Source organism: Hyla sarda, chromosome 2 (assembly GCF_029499605.1).
Source record: "Hyla sarda isolate aHylSar1 chromosome 2, aHylSar1.hap1, whole genome shotgun sequence".
In the NCBI taxonomy this organism is placed as follows: domain Eukaryota; kingdom Metazoa; phylum Chordata; class Amphibia; order Anura; family Hylidae; genus Hyla; species Hyla sarda.
In genome coordinates this window covers 332559101-332580000 of record NC_079190.1, presented here as the reverse complement: position 1 = coordinate 332580000, position 20900 = coordinate 332559101, and the positions used below count along the sequence as shown (strand labels likewise).

At 42.7% G+C, this 20900-nt stretch overlaps 1 protein-coding gene across 3 annotated transcripts in view; it reads right to left on the bottom strand.

Annotated features, from left to right (window-relative positions):
- LOC130356430 (uncharacterized) overlaps nucleotides 1–20900 on the bottom strand; it is a 628644-nt gene that overhangs the window by 201093 nt on the left and 406651 nt on the right. Inside the window, exon 3 of one of the 3 annotated variants that reach the window (XM_056557977.1) lies at nucleotides 15109–15278. The exons of the other annotated variants lie outside the window; for them this stretch is intronic. The gene's annotated coding sequence lies outside the window, so the exon portion shown is untranslated. The remainder of the gene's footprint in view (nucleotides 1–15108; nucleotides 15279–20900) is intronic. 3 annotated transcript variants of the gene reach the window in all.

Here is a 20900-nt window from a genome sequence, read left to right as displayed (position 1 = left end):
ATGAATGAACTAATGGTATGAAATACTTTTGTCTTTACAGAGCTGAATGTGCTGACAAAAAAAATCACACAAAAATTAATCAATGGAAATCAAGTTTATCAACCCATGGAGGTCTGGATATGGAGTCACACTCAAAATCAAAGTTGAAAACCACACTACAGGCTGATCCAACTTTGATGTAATGTCCTTAAAGCAAGTCAAAATGAGGCTCAATAGTGTGTGTGGCCTCCACATGCCCGTATGACCTCCCTACAATGCCTGGGCATGCTCCTGATGAGGTGACGGATTGTCTCCTGTATCCCACAGGAGACAATCCGTCACCTCCCAGACCTCGACAACAGACTGGCATGCACATGGAGGGCTGTACGGCCCCAAAGAAATGCCACCCCACACCATTACTAATCCACCGCCAAACTGGTCATGCTGGAGGATGTTGCAGGCAGCAGAACGTTCTCCACGGCATCCCCAGACTTTGTCACGTCTTTCAAAATATAACATGATCATTTTGACGTGATAACTAACCTCCCCTTTTTGTCAAATGTAAAAACCAATGTACTTCCGTGTAATAAACAGAACTCTTACCACTCCTGGGACAGCTTATGAGCTTCCTGTCGAGAAAGAGTTTTATACCAACTTTTTGTCTGGTGTATATTTCTTTATGTCGACACTCATCAGTATACAGTGGCAGTCATGCACATTTTAAGGCTTCATCCGCAGCCATCCTTGACAGTACCATCTGTCACTCAGTAAAGCTACCATTGTCTGTAACTTGGCGTCGGAGTCATTATTGCCCCCGTGCCTAGCCCAGGATCCAGCGGTATACCTTCAGGTGGTATTGAGGATAAACCACGCCCTGGCGACATGAATCCAAGGGGTTGATGCCATATGCCCCTAGGGTAATTCCATCTGCTCTGCATCACACCCCATACATATATATATATATATATATATATATATATATATATATGAATATGCAAAGCAGCTCATTACATCACCTTTTCAGGTAATGTTCCCTGGTATCAGCTTAGCTCCTGTTAAGGAATATAAAAAGCTGATCAGGATTTTATACCAAGCCAGACTACTCCCCAAAAGGGAAGTTTCTACCCATCTGCAGACAGCTGTTTCGTGGTTTTTGCCACTCGTCAGTACAGAGCAGGGTGATCTGGCTTGGCTGGGGTAAGAGGCCTGAGAGCAGCTAAAGGGGTTGAGTATTTACCTCAGGGTGAGGCCACCACTCCTGGTGTAATGGAGCTTCAGAAGGCCATTAAGCACTCCGCGGGCATTCTGGGTAGAGGAATAGCTTCTTTGCATGGTGGCCTCACCCTGAGGTAAATACTCAACCCTTTATATATATATATATGCTGCATACAAGGTGTATTGTTAATCCATACCTCCTTAGTAACCTGGATCCATTCTGGGCAGTCCCAGAATGTCTGCTGCAAGTACCGTATAGCTGTTAAATATCAACCATAATAATGACCCCAGTGGACTTAAACACCAGTTTGGCAGATTCAGCTTGCGGTTGGTTGGTTTAGAGGAATTGCTGAGCGCACTGTTTAATATGTCCCTTATTCTTATAATGAAAAGTTGGGAGGTATGCATCTGCGTGTGATGTGACTAAAAGTATCTACAATTACCTTAGACACTGGTTTATATAGAAGGTTACAGATCACATATACAGTATTCACTGCCTTGCGTAAAAGGCATATGTAAAGGAAAGCTGCTTAACTGGAGGGGCCAGGAGGAGGTGCACTAGGCAAGTCAGGAGGCTCCCGTCGGCTGGGAGGGGAGACTGAACCTCAGTCTGCTTAAAATGTTTATTAGGCTACATGCACTCCACGTTTTCCCTACGTTTTGAACCGTATACGGCTGGGGAGAGGGGGCGGAGAGTCGGGGGCGTGGCAACCGCATGCTGCTGTATGCGGACCCCTATCTAATGTCGACAGCGTTTGTAGGTAAGGTCGGGAAACCGTATACGGGGCAAAACGGAGCCGACCGGAGGCAGCGTTTCACTCCGGTCGCTCATTGAAATACATTAGATAGGGGACCGCATACGGCAGCATGCGGTTGCCCCGCCCCCGACTCTCCGCCCCCTCTCCCCAGCCGTATATGGTTCAAAACGTAGGGAAAACGTGGTGTGCATGTAGCCTTACACAGGGGAAATGATACTTTGGAGTATCAATGATTTAATGGAAACTGTTGGATGTAAAAACTTCTTGTATATGGTAGAGGACCAAAAGTGGTGCATATTTGTAATATGCTTTATTAATCAAATATTTGTCTAAAATAATAAATAAGGTACAGGGGTCCTCACATATAGCAGATGCTGACATTCCCCTGTATCACAGAAGTTTGTGTTTCACCCGTCTCTCGGGGGCGTGAGGTTACGCCACCCCCCACAATGCAAGTCTATGGGAGGGGACATGGCTCCCAAAGACTTGCATTGAGGGGGCGTGGTGTGACATCACAAGGGGTGTGACTGTAACATTGCGACCCCCACAGCCCGCACACAGCATTCGGAACAAAATGTTCCAAACGCTGGGGCAGTGGCGTACCCCTTTAAGTATACTATTTGTCATGTAAGAGGAGAGAGCTAGGATAGAAGTTAATGAATGGCATGTAATGGCAAAGCATGCCTGTCAAGAGGAACGACCCCTCATCTCTAGTGGATTGAATTGCAGTTAGCAGCATACCAGACAGCTATAAAGGCATTAAAAAAAATGGCCAGAAATAGCTGATAATACCTCAGGCTTGTTCCTTCAGTAACGCAGAGTAAGCCTAGAGGCAAAGAATATATATATGTATATTCCCAGCCTGGAACAAAATATATATATGTATATATATATATATATATATATATATAGATATATATATATATATAAAACTGATAAAAGTTCTCTGGACTGGGTCTAAGATTAACCTTCCAACATGACAATGACCCTGAGAACACAGCCAAGACAACATAAGAGTGGCTTGGGGACAATGCTGTGAATGTCACTGAGTGGCCTGGCCAAAGCCCTGACTTGAATTGTATAGAAGATCTCTGGCGAGACCTGAAAATTACTGTGCACTGTGTAGTCTCCTTCCAACCTGACAGAACTTGAGAATATCTGCATAAAGAGAAGAATGGCATAAATCCCAAAATCCAGGTGTGCAAACCTTGTGGTATCATACTCAAGAAGACTGAAGGCTGTAATGGCTACGAAAGGGGCCTCAACTAAGTACTGAGTAAAGGGTCTGCATACTTTCCAAATGCATTGTAGAAATGAATGGGTCTGGGAAGGACAGCTGTGGTATATATCAGCATCCCATTCTCCTAGGTTTGAAAGCGGAAATTCCAAAGTGTCAACGGGTGTGCGGAAACTCATAGAAGTACCGTGTGAACAAGACCCTTACATCAGAATTTCCTGTTGGATAGGTATCCCATCCTTACTAACAAACCAAAGTCTGGGCGCAGTACACTTTGTACACATGACTATGTACACTATAACCACTGGGTCTCCATGGATAGAACCTTACACGTCTTTAAATAAACTTGTCTCTATATTTCTACTTGTCCACACAGCACAACTACTTTAATAAAGTAACATAATCCAGCTGCAGTATTAGTACAGTAGCAACATTTTTTCTCAGTTTCATGCTTTCTTCCTGAACCTTCTTAATCTTTACATGGAATTAATATCCTATGTTGTTGCAAGAAACCAGAATATTTAATAATGTTAAATCTGAAATTATGGGGAAAATAAAAATGGATGAATTTGCATATATTTACAATTAAGGTTGAAGGCATAGAATCCAAGACAGTAAAATAAATAACCAGGTGTCCATTTAGAGCAGTGTTTGCCAACCAGGGTGCCTCCAGCTGTTGCAAAACTACAACTCCCAGCATGCCCGGACAGCCATCTAAAGAATTCATACTGTCACAGTATAAGGCATGAGAGACCTAGCTGATATATCTTTTTTTCTGCATTGTCACAGCAGCACGTAAGATAGCTGGAAATCCCAGTGACATCATAACTGAGAAAGGATATAACTACAGGAGTTACAATGGTGCTCCACCCCACTATGATAAACAAGTGAGTAAAAGAAAGGGAAGGGTTATGATTAATCCGGCATGCACTTCTTTCCTTGGGAGTGCCACATTTTTCCCTCAATGGCGCATATATGAACCAATCATTTTTTAAGGAAGTCAGCTACCTGTCCCACTCAAAAATAGCCTTCAAGGTTCCATGTATACATGCAGTCATTTATAACATACAGTGAAAGAGAGATTTTAAGGCACCATAGTGATGCCCAGAATGAATGGATTTATGGATCCAGAGTTCATGAAAGAGTGCAGTGTTCCCACACGATGTTTCTCCACCGCAGCGATGGCAAACCTATGGCATATGTGCCACGCAGGGACCATTCGGCTGCACGTGAGATCAGGGCTGCCGTTACCACTAGAGTTGTCTGCGGCCCTCTTCTCTTTAACAATGTCCGCAACATGGGGCCCTATGGAGGAGTTTGTGACATTCACATGACTCTGCCTCCTTCACTGTAATGATGAAGAGTAAGGCTGCTTTTCACACTATGAAAAGTACCCGTTATATAACGCTCGTTATAAAATAGTGGGGATCGCGGGGTTAAACGGCCATTAGAGAATCCCTAACAGACGTTAGAAAATCCCATTATAGTCTATGGGATTTTTCTAATAGCCTTTTTAACCCATTATTGCCCGTTATTAATCCCTTAAGGACACAGCCCATTTTCACCTTAAGGACCCGGCCATTTTTTGCACATCTGACCACTGTCACTTAAGGCATTAATAAATCTGGGATGCTTTTACCTTTCATTCTGATTCCGAGATAGTTTTTTTTGTGACATATTCTACTTTATGTTAATGGAAAATTTCATCGATACTTGCATAATTTATTGGTGAAAAATTCCAAATGCTCCCTGCTTATAAGGAAAATGGATATTCCAAATAAATTATATATTGATTCACATATACAATATGTCTACTTTATGTTTGCATCATAAAGTTGACATGTTTTTACTTTTGGGAGACATTAGAGGGCTTCAAAGTTCAGCAGCAACTTTCCATTTTTTCACAAAATTTACAAAATCGAAATTTTTCAGGGACCAGTTCAGTTTTGAAGTGGATTTGAAGGGCCTATATATTAGAAATACCCTACAAATGACCACATTATAAAAACTGCACCCCTCAAAGTATTCAAAATGACATTCAAAAAGTTTGTTAACCCTTTAGGTGTCTCACAGGAATAGCAGCAAATTGATGGAGAAAATTCTAAATCTTCATTTTTTACACTCGCATGTTCTTGTAGACCCAGTTTTTGAAGTTTTAGAAGGGGTAAAAGGAAAGAAATCTTCCTAAAATTTGTAACTCAATTTCTCTTGAGTAAGGAAATACCTCATATGTGTATGTAAAGTGTTCGGCGGGCGCAGTAGAGGGCTCAGAAGGGAAGGAGCGACAGACAGTGGGATTTTGGAGGGCATGTCACATGGTGCCAGAACAGCAAAAAAATAAAAATAAAAAAACACATGGCATACTATTTAGGAAACTATACCCCTCAAGGAACGTAACAAGGGGTCCAGGTGAGCCTTCACACCTCACAGGTGTTTGACAACTTTTCGTTAAATGTCGATGTGTAAATAATTTTTTTTTTCACTAAAATGTTGGTTTTCCCCAATATTTTACATTTTTACAAGGGGTAATAGGAGAAATTGCCCCCAAAATGTGTAAACCCATCTCTTCTGAGTATGGAAATACCCCATGTGTGGACATCAAGTGCACTGCGGGCACACTACAATGCTCAGAAGAGAAGGAGTCACATTTGGCTTTTGGAAAGCAAATTTTGCTGAAATGTTTTTTGGGGGGCATGTCCCATTTAAGAATCCCCTATGGTGCCTGAATAGCAAAACATCATCCCACATGGTATACTATTTTGGAAACTACACCCCTCAAGGAACGTAACAAGGGGTACAGTGAGCCTTAACACCCCATAGGTGTTTGACGACTTTTCGTTAAATTTGGATGTGTAAATAATTTTATTTTTTTTCACTAAAATGCTGTTTTTTCCCCAAATTTTATATTATTACAAGAGGTAATAGGAGAAAATGCCCCCAAAATGTGTAACCCCATCTCTTCTGAGTATGGAAATACCCCATTTGTGGACGCCAAGTGCACTGCGGGAGCACTACAATGCTCAGAAGAGAAGGAGTCAAATTTTCTAATTTTGCTGAAATAGGGGGGCATATCGCATTTAGGAAGCCCCTATGGTGCCAGAACAGCAAATAAAAAATAAAAACTATATGGCATAATATTTTGGAAACTACACCCCTCAAGGCACGTAATAAGGGGTACAGTGAGCCTTAAGACCCCACAGGTGTTTGATAAATGTTCATTATAGTGGGATGTGAAAAGGAAAAAATATATTTTTTTACACTAAAATGCTGGGGTTACCCCCAAATTTTTCATTTTTAAAAGTAGTAAAAGGAGAAAATGTCACCATAAATTTGTAAATACATTTCTTTGGAGTAAGAACATACCGCATGTCTGGATGTTAGCAGCTCTGGGGGTGAGTAACGGCCTTGAGCTTCTGCATGGCTGCTTATGGAGCCAGAACAGTGGGACCCCCCTTCAAGCAATATTACATGGGGTAAATAACTGGGGTACACCAAGTAACTAAAGTGGGGTACAGTGGGACATAAAATTATAAAACAGGTTATGATCCCAGAATGATGACCCAGAGCATAGCCAAAACTAAAAAATATGCCCACCCCAAACCCTATGCTTTGAATCATCATTCTGGGAATGTGATGTGTGTGGCCGTCCCTAACCTGTTGCCTCAAATGCGCACCCGCTCAGGTGGAGAGAGAGCGCTGCGCATTTGAGGCAACATAAAAAAGTCCCCGATGATAGCGACTCAGTGACCTGTGACCCATTTTTGGAAAAAATACCCCCAGAGTTTTTTGGAGCAATTTAGTAGTTTATGGGGTTAAAACTTGGAATGTACTCTGGACTTGGTACATTGGGGTAAAATTAAAATGAAAAGGGAAAATTTTGTACTGCATGGAAGTGTGATACTCCCTGAAGCATTTTTTAATGCAGAGGCCCGGATGATCGGGGCAAGTGTCACATTGAGTGGTGGTATCCTTCCGTATCCCCCTCTTGTGACACACACTGTATTTTTTCTGGGATTGTCCCTTCTTTCCAGTGTGGGGGCTTCACCTGGAAAGTGTTGGCCTGGGACGATCCTGGCATCTATAACTTCAGTTCCTTGGGAAGTCCAGCCTGCTCTTTCCCGGTCAGCAAAGATCAGGACCTTTAGGACTTCTTCTTGGAACTGAAGGTATGTCTCTGTGTTGCCAGCGTACTGGGACAGTACAAAAGAGTTGTACATGGCAACCTGTACCATGTAGACCACAACTTTTTTGTACCATACCTGTGTTTTCTGTATGGCCATGTATGGCTTGAGGACTTGATCAGAAAGATCAACGCCCCCATATACCGATTGTAGTCCAGAATACAATCGGGCTTGAGGACCGTTGTTGTGGTACCTCGCACAGGTACAGGTGAGCTGCCGTAACCATGAATTGTGGTCAGCATAAGGACATCCTTCTTATCCTTATACCTGACCAGCAACAGATTTTCATGGGTAAGGGCACAGACTCACCCTTGGGCATAGGTGTCTTAGCAAAATGTAAAGGGAGGCCTCTCTGGCTTTTCCGCACGGTCCCACAAGCGGACGTGGATCTGGTGGCAAGGGATGTGAACAGAGGGATGCTGGTATAAAAGATGTCCACATAAAGGTGGTAACCCTTATCCAGCAATGGGTGCACAAGGTCCTAAACGATTTTCCCGCTAACACCCAGAGTGGGGGGACATTCTGGGGGTTCAACACGGGAATCTTGTCCCTCATTTACTCTAAACTTGTAAGTGTACCCGGAGGTATTCTCACAAAGTTTGTAGAGCTTTACGCCATACCGCGCCCGCTTTGAGGGAATATACTGGCGGAATATGAGTCTCCCCTTAAAACTGATAAGAGACTCATCTACCGAAAGCTCCCTGAAGGGTACGTAGACCTCCAAAAATTTGGCCTCAAAGTGATCGATGACCGGCCTCACTTTGTAAAGCCGGTCAAAGGTGGGATCACTTCGGGGTGGACATGCCTCATTATCAGTGTAATGGAGGCATTTCCGAATGGCCTCGAACCGCTTCCGTGTCATGAGCATACTGTAAAGTGGGGTCTGGTATAGGACGTCCCCGCTCCAGTACTGTCTGACACTTGGCTTTTTGACCAGGCCCATATGCAGCACGAGGCCCCAAAATGTCCTAATTTCTGCTGTATCAATGGCTTACCATTCATTGGACCTGGCCAAAAAAGAATTTGGGTGGTGGGCGATGAACTGCCTGGCGTACAGATTCGTCTGCTCCACCATCAGATTGACAAAGCTGTCACAGAAAAAATAACTGAAAAAGTCAATTTCAGTAAATCCAGCTGTGTCAATCCGGATTCCGGAGTAGTCAACAAACTCCGTAGTCCAAGGCTGATAAGCCTCTGGGGGGATCCAGACAGGTTCACCGAAAGGGGGCTCCGGTAAACTTGTCTGGGGGGGGGTCAGACTCCTAGTACGAGCGGCATTGTCGCTCGTACTAGTGCCCGCCACTGGGCTACTATCATGGGGGGTGCGTGGCCGCGCCTGGCGGCGTCTCTGCCGCCTTCTGGGGGGCTCATCATCAATACTAGATTATGAGGAAGACGAGGATAAACACTGGAATGTAGGATCTTCCTCAATGACAGATTCGGAGTCGGAGGTACCGAAAATGCGGAGGTACCGAAAATGCCTGGCGAGCCATCGCCTTTTTTCTACAGTGGCGGGGGGAGACACACGTTGGCGGGGGGGTTGGAGGCTTTGTGTGTGTGTGGGGGGGGGGGGGGAGTTGGCGGGGGGAGTGGGTGTGTGTGTGGGGGGGGTATGTACCGCTTGGTGTGACTGTATTAGGGGGGGCAAATCGCAGCGCCCTGAACCCCTAATAGGGCCTGGGTCATACTGAAAATATTGCAGAGGACCCTTGGGGGACCTATTAGGGGGTTGGGGGGGATTTTTAAAAAAACTTTTTATAAAACTTTATCTGATTTTTAACTCCTACCTTTCCCTGTTGTGTAATCTGTCTCTGCTCTAAGGGGGATCTTATCTCCTGAGGGGCTCCGATCTTGAAGAGGGGGGTCCCTGACTTCCTCTTGCAACTCTGACCACTGACTAAACTCAGCCAGCCTGCAGAGCGGCAAGAAGAAGTCATTAACCCTTCAATAGGTCCGGCCAATAGCTGGGATCCTGACTGGGTGACGAAATCCCCATCTCTCCATAGATACTGTGGGTGATAGGGGGTGTCCCGCATCACCGGAATCGCCACAAATCGCAAGTGTGAATCCGACATGGGGGGGGGTCTGATGACCCCCCTGGGCATCTGTGCGGGGTGCCTGCTGATCGATATCAGCAGTCACCCCAGTCCCTGCCCGGCAGGGAACCGAAATTCCCACGGGCTTACAGGTACGCCCTGGGTCCTTAAGTACCAGGGAGCGAAGGCGTACCTGTATGCCCTGGGTCCCTCTGTGGTTAATAACGGACGTTATTTTGTGAAGGAAGATAGTAACGGGAAAAAAAGGGCATGTACTATTTCTTCCATTCAATCGCCCATCACAAAATAACGTACGTTATTAATAACGGGCGATAACGGGTTAAAACGGCCATTAGAAAATCCCATTATAGTCTAAGGGATTTTTCTAACATCTGTTAGGGATTTTCTAATGGCCGTTTAACCCCGCGATCGCCCGCTATTTTATAACGGGCATTATATAACGGGTACTTTTCATAGTGTGAAAGCAGCGTAAGCAGAATGATGTGTATCACAGAGAACCTGCCAGGATAAATGTGGTCAGTCCTACCTACCATTCCCCACCTGTAATACCTACCTACCTACAGAGGGATTCTACATACAGGGGGCAAACTACCTACAGTGGCATCTTAAATGCAGGGTGAAAACTATGTGCAACTGTCCTACTGTACAACAGGGGCATATTACTGGCTCGTCTGCTACAGAGAGGTTATGTATAGCAGGGGGCATATTAATGGCTGGCTAAAGAGGAAAAGTTGCTAAGTTGCCCATAGCAACCAATCAGATCGCTTCCTTAATTTTTCAGAGGCCTTTTCAAAAATAAAAGAAGCAGTCTGATTGGTTGCTATGGGCAACTCAGCAACTTTTCCTCTTGACAGGTTTTGATAAATCTCACCCATTATGCAAAGCAAGTGGCATATTAATGGCAGGCTACAGATGGTCACTATGTACAGGTGGCATATTACTGGCTGGCTACAGCTACACAGGAGATTTGTCAAAACCTGTCCAGAGGAAAAGTTGCTGAGTTGCCCATAGCATGACTTCATGACTTCTATTAAAAAATCTTAATCCTTCCAGTACTTATTAGCTGCTGAATACTAGAGGAAATTCTTTTCTTTTTGGAACACAGTGCTCTCTGCTGACATCAGGAGCACAGTGCTCTCTGCTGACATCTCTGTCCATTTTAGGAACTGTCCAGAGCAGCATATGTTTGCTATGGGGATTTTCTCCTACTCTGGACAGTTCAGAGATGTCAGCAGAGAGCACTGTGCTCGTGATTCAGCAGAGAGCTCTGTATTCAGCAGCTAAAAAGTATTGGAAGGATTAAGATTTTTTAATGGAAGTAATTTACAAATCTGTTTAACTTTCTGGCACAAGTTGATAAAAAAAAAAATTAGTACCCCTTTAAACCTAGTCCTATTGCAAAAAGCTGAAAATGTCTTCTGTTAAACTACCGTAGTGCATATCATAAACAGGAAATCTAAGTGATATCAAATCTAGGAGTTTCCAAGGAGGGATAGGAAACATTTCCTGGACACTGCACAGATCACAGAATGAATGCAGTTACCTAGTGCATCATTTCCCCCCCAAAAAAGTTCTAATGTGCCACTTTTTTAACTATTAACCCCTTAAGGACCAGAACAATAATTTTTGCATTTTCGTTTTTTCCTCCTTGCCTTCTAAAAATCAAAACTTTTTTATATTTCCATCCACAGACCCATTTGAGGGCTTGTTTTTTTGCATGACCAATGTTACTTTGTATTGACATCCCTCAAAATGTACGGCGCAACCAAAATTATATTATTTATGTGAGGATATTGAAAAGAAAACCGCAATTTAGCAAATTTTGGAAGGTTTTGATTTCACGCTGTACACTTTAGGGTAAAAATGATATGTTTTCTTTATTCTATGGGTCAATACAATTAACCCCTTAAGGACGCAGGGTTTTTCCGTTTTTGCATTTTCATTTTTTCCTCATCACCTTCTAAAAATCATAACACTTTCAATTTTGCACATCGAATTCCATATGATGGCTTATTTTTGCGCCACCAATTCTACTTTGCAGTGACATTAGTCATTTTACCCAAAAATCCACAGTGAAACGGAAAAAAAATTAATTGTTCGACAAAATTGAAGAAAAAATTTCATTTTGTAACTTTTGGGGGCTTCCGTTTCTACGCAGTGCATTTTTCGGTAAAAATTACACCTTATCATTATTCTGTAGGTCCATAGGGTTAAAATAATACCCTACTTATATAGGTTGGATATTGTCGTACTTCGGAAAAAAATCATAACTACATGCAGGAAAATTTATATGTTAAAAATTCTCATTTCTAACCCCTATAACTTTTTTATGTTTCCGTGTACGGGCCGGTATGAGGGCTCATTTTTTGCGCCATCTTCTGAAGTTTTTATTGGTGCCATTTTTGTATTGATCGGACTTTTTGATCGCTTTTTATTCATTTTTCCATGATATAAAAAGTAACCAAAAATACGCTATTTTGGACCTTGGAATTTTTTGGCGCGTACGCCATTGATAATGCGATTTAATTAACGATATATTTTTATAGTTCGGAAATTTCCACACGCGGCGATACCACATATGCTTATTTTTATTTACACAGGGTTTTTTTTATGGGAAAAGGGAGGGGATTCAAACTTTTATTAGGGAAGGGGTTAAATGACCTTTGTTAACTTTTTTTTTGCAGTGCTATAGCTCCCATAGGGACCTATAACACTGCACACACTGATCTCTTATGCTGATCCCTGCAAAGCCATGGCTTTGCATAGATCAGCAAGATAGGGGCTCAATTGCTCAAATCTGTAGCTCAGGCTTGGAGCAATCAAACGCCGATCGGACGCAACGGAGCAAGGTAAGGGGGTCTCCGCTCGTGTCCTAGCTGATCAGTACATAGCGCTCAGCCCGACTGAACTGCTGGGAAGCGTTTACTTTCATTTTTAGACACGGCAATCAACTTTGATCGCCGTGTCTAAAGTGTTAATAGCGCGCGGCACAACGATTGGTGCCACACGCTATCAGCCCAGGGTCCCGGCTATGACTAGCAGCCAGGACTGACCCGGTGTGAGGCGGGGTCACAGCATGACCCCGTTTTAAACACTGGGACCGGCGAGGGCCATACAGGTACGCCCTTCGTCCTGAAGGAGTTAAAATGATACCCATGTTATATGCTTTTCTATAATTGTACCGCTTTAAAAAAAAATCTAACTTTTTTTTTTTAACAAAATTTGTATGTTTAAAATGCCCTTTGACCAACTATAACTTTCTCATTTTTCCGTATACGGAGCGGTATGAGGGCTCATTTTTTGTGCTGTGATCTGTAGTGTGGTACCACTTTTGCTCATATTTAACTTTTTAATCACTTTTTAAAAATGTTTTTGGGAATAAATGTGACAAAAAAAACCCAGCAATTTTCGCCTTTTTTTTTTTTTTGAAATGTTTATGCCCTTCATCATACAGGTGTGCGAGCCAGAGGAAGCGCCGACGAGCACAAAACTACAGTAGTTGCCGCCCCCTGCCTGTTTCAGCCTACAGTTCCCTGTGCACCTGTCCCTAAGCCGTACAGCATGCTCTGAATAAAGAAAATAAAGAAATTGTTAATCTCAGCAAGTTTCCTGGTGAGTGCGTTTTCCAGCTTGTCTTTCTCTACTTCATGTATAAGCATCATACAGGATAGTTTACAATAAATTTTGATTACATTTTTTACTCCACCCCCCCCCCCCCCCCTCCTTTTTTCTTTCACGCAGCAGTGATTATAGTTATTGGCCCTCATTTACTTAGAAAATCGGGTTGTAAGTCTATCTTGCTTTCTTACCCGACTGCTTTTCCCCCCTGGTATTTATTATTATGTCGCATCCTGTTTGTTTGTCTCGTTTTGTTGGTTTTGGTTTCCAACTCCTGAGCTGTCGGGAAAAAATCCACAACAATTCAACAAATTCGGGTTGGAAACCTTTATATATACGTGGGAAAGCTCAGAAATGTCGGGTTACGCCCCTTTTTCGGGTTTGGGAGAATCCACATCGGGTCCGTCGGGAAAAAATGTTGCATCGTGTCGCAGACTGGCACACGATGTCTGCGAATGGCGCAGACAAAGATGCGGACAAAAAAACCCGACAAAAGAAGTCGGGTTTACAATAGTAAATGAGGGCCATTGTGTACTTTTGTCTGGCTATATCTTACTCGGCAATTGTTTGGACTCCCCTCCTACTCCCTGCAGTTTTATCTATAGACACATATAAATTATTATACATATTTTTACTGGCTCTTTATCCTTATTTTTTATTCTGTCCTTATGTGTAATAAATTGCTGTTATAATCAATTAATAAAAAATATATTTTTTAACATGAAGTTATTTATTTTATGACTTGATTTTAACCGGGGTTAATTGCTAGAGCACACAGTGCGCATATAGGTGTTCATATTCTGTTTTCCTAATCCCTTACATTTTATTGAGCCAGTACGGGCTGCGTTATTTCGGTCCTTAAAAACTGGTTGTGTTTTTTGTGCATTTTTCTGACCCTTTTTCACATGCTTGAAAGGAAATCCTTGAATCATTATTTGTAACAGGGAAATACACAACCAAAGAACATGCATTGAAATTCCCTATTTTGAAAAAACATCACAAAGCGGTATAGAAAATAAAATAAAGTAGAAAAAGGCTGGCTTTTTAGGGTCTATTCACACGTACAGTATCCTGCGCAAATTTGATGTGCAGGATTTGAAGCTGCAGAGTTCAATGTAAACTAAATGACTGTGCATCAAATATGTGCAGGATACGGTATATGTGAATAGACCCTTAGGAGGCTTTTCAACACAATAAAGCCACGTAAAAGTGTGTTTGCGAAAAAGGCTGAAGGGGGTTCACATACAGCTTTTCATTACTTTTTGAGCCAAAGCCAGATTTAAAAGGAATGAGAAATATAAAGAAAGAATTTACAGGGGTGAACAATATAACTAGAGCACTTCCTGCAGCTCACACAGCCAAATGTAAATCATGGACAGCATTTATGTCAATTTTATGTCACTCTAACTAATACCAATGCTAATTCATTGATGGAAGCAGGTGGTGGAAATCTACTCTCAAAGAGGGACATCCAACGTTTCAGGCCAACGAGAAGAATACTACACAAAAAAAAAATCTGAAATAGAGTCCTATACCTGCAAGTAATATTTAGCAAAAAAAAAAAAAAAAAAGGAGAAAATTAAATGAGCACTCTCATTAAAACAAAGTTTTGCTATTGCACTCCTTATGGTAAATAAGTTTTTTTTTTATATATATACATTGTTTAAAAAGAAATTACGTTTTTTTATGTTTTATTTGTGTTTAAAAAAAGCTGCCACTAGGTGTCTCCCTACTTGTCCAGAGCACATTTTCCCCCATCTTTTGCATGGACTGGCAGAAGTCCAAAATCAGGAAATGCTGAGGGGGGGGGGTGGGGGGGGGGGGGGGGGGGGACAGCCTTATCCAATAAGAGCTCATCTCACACTAAACTGCTATGGGCTGTGTGTAGCAGAGTGAGGGAGGAAGCTCTCCCCTGTATGGCTTTAGATGATGTCACAGCCTTCTGGGTAACGCCCCTTCCTAGTCTGTAAATCTGACTGAGCAGAAAATACAGAGCAATATCAAGGTAGAAAACTAAAAAAATTAGAAAAGCAAGATAACAAAGAGTAGAACTGAGCACTCACCCGGTGAACCAGACTTCCGAACCCATACGAGTGTCCACTTTGGACTAGAGCGGGGAGGCGGCAGGTGAAACCGGGGGAGTTCAGATGCTGGCCACAGACCGTATCCACCGCTTGGCGCTTTGTCAGGCCGCACCTGCGTCGTCACGCATACTCCATGGATTTAACCCCATCTGAAAAAAATGCAGGTGTGTAAAGTGCATTAACATGATTAACTAATTCAGTGCTGAACAAAATAAATTTTGTGGTTTGAAAACAATAGAATATGATGCAAGTGTGAACAGGGACTAGAATAAGAAGGATTATAATAGAGCTCCCCACTCGTTATTATGATTAAACCCCATGGGACCAGTAGCCTCTAATCTGAGGATCCTTCTCGATTCTTTCAGGAGTAAGGTTTGATGTTTATCCTTTCCATAATGTGCTTTGTTAATTTGTTCCATTGCTGGGAATTTTAATTCCTTTTGCCCATTATTGTGATGTTTAAGCATATGTTCAATACATTTTGTGGAGCCTTTTCCAGTTGACAACTACCCCGTATGTTCGCGAATGAAGTAGGAGGCGGATGGTCTTCCCAATGTAGTAATAGCCACATGTGCATTGCATACAGTAGACAACATATTTAGGCCTACATGTCATTGTTTAATATTTACTGCACAGCCTCCTAATTTTAGAACGTTTGATTTAATGTTCATGTCGCAAAAGGCGCATGAACCGCAGGCAAAACTGCCTGTCCGGCTACATTCTTCCAACCAAGTTCTCTTCCTGGTACCTGCTTTTTTTTTTTTATCTTTGCTCTTCAAGTAATCATTAATGGTTTTATTTCGCCTATAATTTACAATTGGTTTTTGGACCGTAATTTCAGAAACATCTGGATCATTTTGCAACATGTACCAGTTTGACAATGTGGCTTGTTTATATTCTTTCGTTCATTGGAGTGTTTTTAAATGTAAAAAAAACGGTCTTTTAACTTGCATCTTGATAGTATTACTTCCACTTATTAATTGTTCTCTTGGGATGGCATCAATTTTTCTCCTGGCCTGTGCCAACACTCTACCGGTGTAACCCCTAGCAACCAGGCGATTGGATAATTAATCTGCTTGTTGTGCAAACATTTTAGGATCTGAATTAATCCGTTTCAAACAGACTAATTGATTATAGGGAAAGCTGATTTTTGTTTTGTGAGGATGTGAAGAGTCAAAATGTAAAATTACATTACGAGCTGTTTCCTTTCTAAATCCTGATAGTACAGGTTACCCTCCCTAACCGACATAGTCTTATCCCCCGATTGCGAATCGGTTCTGAATAAAGGCCTTAATTTCGGCCTAAAAGAGGACTTTGATTTTCCGATGTTTGAAGATTTATTTAACCCCTTAACCCCTTCAGGACCAAGCCCATTTTGGCCTTAAGGACCAGAGCGTTTTTTGCACATCTGACCACTGTCACTTTAAACATTAATAACTCTGGAATGCTTTTAGTTATCATTCTGATTCCGAGATTGTTTTTTCGTGACATATTCTACTTTAACATGGTGGTAAATTTTTGTGGTAACTTGCATCCTTTCCTTGTGAAAAATCCTAAAATTTGATGAAAAATTTGAAAATTTTGCATTTTTCTAACTTTGAAGCTCTCTGCTTGTAAGGAAAATGTATATTACAAATAAAAAAAATTTTTATTCACATATACAATATGTCTATTTTATGTCTGTATCATAAAAGTGACGAGTTTTTACTTTTGGAAGACACCAGAGGGCTTCAAAGTTCAGCAGCAATTTTCCAATTTTTCACAAAATTTTCAAACTCACTATTTTTCAGGGACCAGTTCAGGTTTGAAGTGGATTTGAAGGGTCTTCTTATTAGAAATACCCCACAAAAGACCCCATTATAAAAACTGGACCCCCCAAAGTATTCAAAATGACATTCAGTCATCATTTTAACCCTTTAGGTGTTTCACAGGAATAGAAGCAAAGTGAAGGAGAAAATTCACAAACTTCATTTTTTACACTCGCATGTTCTTGTAGACCCAATTTTTGAATTTTTACAAGGGGTAAAAGGAGAAAATGTATACTTATATTTGTAGCCTGATTTCTCTCGAGTAAGCACATACCTCATATGTCTATGTAAAGTGTTCGGCGGGCGCAGTAGAGGGCTCAGAAGGGAAAGAGCGATAAGGGGATTTTGGAGAGTACGTTTTTCTGAAATGGTTTTTGGGGGGCATGTTGCATTTAGGAAGCCCTTATGGTGCCAGAACAGAAAAAAACCCTCACATGGCATACCATTTTGGAAACTAGACCCCTTGAGGAACATAACAAGGAATAAAGTGAGCCTTAATACCCCACAGGTGTTTCACGACTTTTGCATATGTAAAAAAATATTTTTTTTTTCACTAAAATGTGTGTTTCCCCCCACATTTCACATTTTTCCAAGGGTTAATAGCAGGAAATACCCCTCAATATTTGTAACCCCTTCTCTTCTGAGTATGGAGGTACCCCATAAGTTGACCTGAAGTGCACTATGGGCGAACTACAATGCTCAGAAGAGGAGGAGTCATATTTGGCTTTTTGAGAGCAAATTTTGCTCGGGGGGCATGTCACATTTAGGAAGCCCCTATGGTGCCAGAACAGCAAAAAAAAACACATGGCATACCATTTTGGAAACTAGACCCCTTGAGGAATGTAATAAGGAATAAAGTGAGCCTTATTACCCCACAGGTGTTTCACGACTTTTGCATATGTAAAAAAATAAAAAATAAATTTCCACTAAAATGTGTTTCCCCCCTAATTTCACCTTTTTGCAAGGGTTAATAGCAGAAAATACCCCCCAAAATTTGTAACCCCATCTCTTCTGAGTATGGAGGTACCCCATAAGTTGACCTGAAGTGCACTATGGGCGAACTACAATGCTCAGAAGAGAAGGAGTCATATTTGGCTTTTTGAGAGCAAATTTTGCTCGGGGAGCATGTCGCATTTAGGAAGCCCCTAAGGTGCCAGAACAGCAAAAAAAAAAACACACATGGCATACCATTTTGGAAACTAGACCCCTTGAGGAACGTAACAAGGGGTACAGTGAGCATTTGCCCCCCACTGGTGTCTGACAGATCTTTGGAACAGTGGGCTGTACAAGTTTTCATTTTCATGGACCACTGTTCCAAAGATCCGTCAGACACCTGTGGGGGGTAAATTCTCACTGCACCCCTCATTACATTCCGTGAGGGGTGTCGTTTCCGAAATGGGGTCACATGTGGGTTTTTTTTTTTTTTTTGCGTTTGTCAAAACCGCTGTAACAATCAGCCACCCCTGTGCAAATCACCTCAAATGTACAAGGTGCGCTCTCCCTTCTGGACCTTGTTGTGCGCCCCCAGAGCACTTTGCGCTCACATATGGGGTATCTCTGTAGTCGGGAGAAATTGCGTTACAAATTTTGGGGGGCTTTTATCCCTTTTACCTCTTGTGAAAATGTAAAGTATAGGGAAACATCAGCATGTTAGTGTAAAAACTAAAACATTTTTACACTAACATTCTGGTGTAGACCCCAACATTTCCTTTTCATGAAGGGTTAAAGAAGAAAAAGCCCCCCAAACCTTGTAATGCAATTTCTCCCGAGTACAGCGATACCCCATATGTGACCCTAAACTGTTGCCCTGAAATACGACAGGGCTCCAAAGTGAGAGCGCCATGTGCATTTGAGGCCTAAATTAGGGATTTGCATAGGGGTGGACATAGGGGTATTCTACGCCAGTGATTCCCAAACAGGGTGCCTCCAGCTGTTGCAAAACTCCCAGCTTGCCTGGACAGTCAACGGCTGTCCGACAATACTGGGAGTTGTTGTTTTTCAACAGCTGGAGGCTCTGCTTTGGAAACAGTGGTGTACCGGACGTTCTTATTGGGGGAGGGGGGGCTATGTAGGGGTATGTGTATATGTAGTGTTTTTAACTTTTTATTTTATTTTGTGTTCGTGTAGTGTAGTGTTTTTAGGGTACAGTCACATGGGCGGGGGATTACAGCGAGTTTCCCAGCGCAAAATTTGCTGCATCTCAAGATGCGAGAAACCCACTGTAAAAGCCTCGCCCATGTGAATGTACCCTGTACATTCACGGGGGTGGCGGGGCGGGGGGGGCATCAGCTGTTGCAAAACCACAACTCCCAGCATGCATGGTCTGTTAGTGCATGCTGGGAGTCATAGTTTTGCAACAGCTGGAGGTACACAGGTTAGGAAACACTGAGTTAGAAACAGACAATGTTTCCCAACCAGTGTGTCTCCAGTTGTTGCAAAACTACAACTCCCAGCATGCCCAGACAGCTGAAGGGCATGCTGGGAGTTGTAGTTCGGCAACATCTGAAGGGCCAGATGTTGCTGAACTAAAACTCCTAGCATGCCTGGACAGTCAGTGCATACTGGGAGTTGTAGTTTTGCAACAGCTGGAAGAGCACAGATTGGAGACCATTATACAATGGTCTCCAAACTGGGGCCCTCCAGATGTTGCAAAACTACAACTCCCAGCATGCATGGTCTTTTAGTGCATGCTGGGAGTTATAGTTTTGCAACAGCTGGAGGCACACAGGATAGGAAACACTGAGTTAGAAACAATGTTTCCCAACCAGTGTGTCTCCAGCTGTTGCAAAACTACAACTCCCAGCATGCCCAGACAGCTGAAGGGCATGCTGGGAGTTGTAGTTCGGCAACATCTGAAGGGCCAGATGTTGCTTAACTAAAACTCCCAGCATGCCTGGACAGTCAGTGCATGCTGGGAGTTGTAGTTTTGCAACAGCTGGAAGAGCACAGATTGGAGACCATTATACAATGGTCTCCAAACTGGGGCCCTCCAGATGTTGCAAAACTACAACTCCCAGCATGCCCAGACAGCCAAAGGCTGTCTAGGCATGCTGGGAGTTGTAGTTTTCAGACTCCTAGAAGCAGCAGTGAAGATCTTCACTGCTGCTTCTGTGGACCATATACTTACCTGCCGGTCCCGTCGCTGCTCGTCCACGTGGCCGGTCCTGCCGCTGATCCTCGGTCCTGCCGCTGCTCCAGGTAAGTCCGCCAGTCCCCACGTGTTCCCCCGTGTGCCGCAGGTCCCCGCGAGCCCCTGCAGCCTTCGTCCCCCGTTCTGCCCGACTTCCAGGGGCGGGCAGTGCGGGGGATCTGAACTTTCACCCCAGATCACTGTGATTGGTCCACAGGGAGCAATCACAGTGATCGCTGACCAGGACCATCAATGGATGGTCCTGAGGGGTGAAGCAGAAGTTTTCCCCTGCTGGAAACAGCGGGACTTCTGCCAGTTAACCCGTGCGATGCTGCGCATCGCCGGGTTAACTGAATGTCATTTATAAACGCCGGGATGCGCGAACGCACTGCACAACCCGGCGTTTATATATGACATTCTGCGGGAAGGGGTTAAGGACGCAGCTCATTTTCACCTTAAGGACGCAGCCCTTTTTTGCAATTCTGACCACTGTCACTTTAAGCATTAATAACTCTAAGATGCTTTTACCAATTATTCTGATTCTGAGATTGTTTTTTTCACGACATATTCTACATTATTTTAGCGGTAAATTTTCGTTGTTACTTGCATCCTTTCTAACTTTGAAACTCTCTGTTTGTAAGGAAAATGGACATTCCAAATAAATGTTATATTGATTCACAAATACAATATGTCTACTTTATGTTGGCATCATAAAATGGACATATTTTTACTTTTTGAAAACTTTAGAGGGCTTCAAAGTATAGCAGCAATTTTCAAAATTTTCATGAAAATTGCAAAATCTGAAGGGACAGATGTTACAGAACTACAACTCC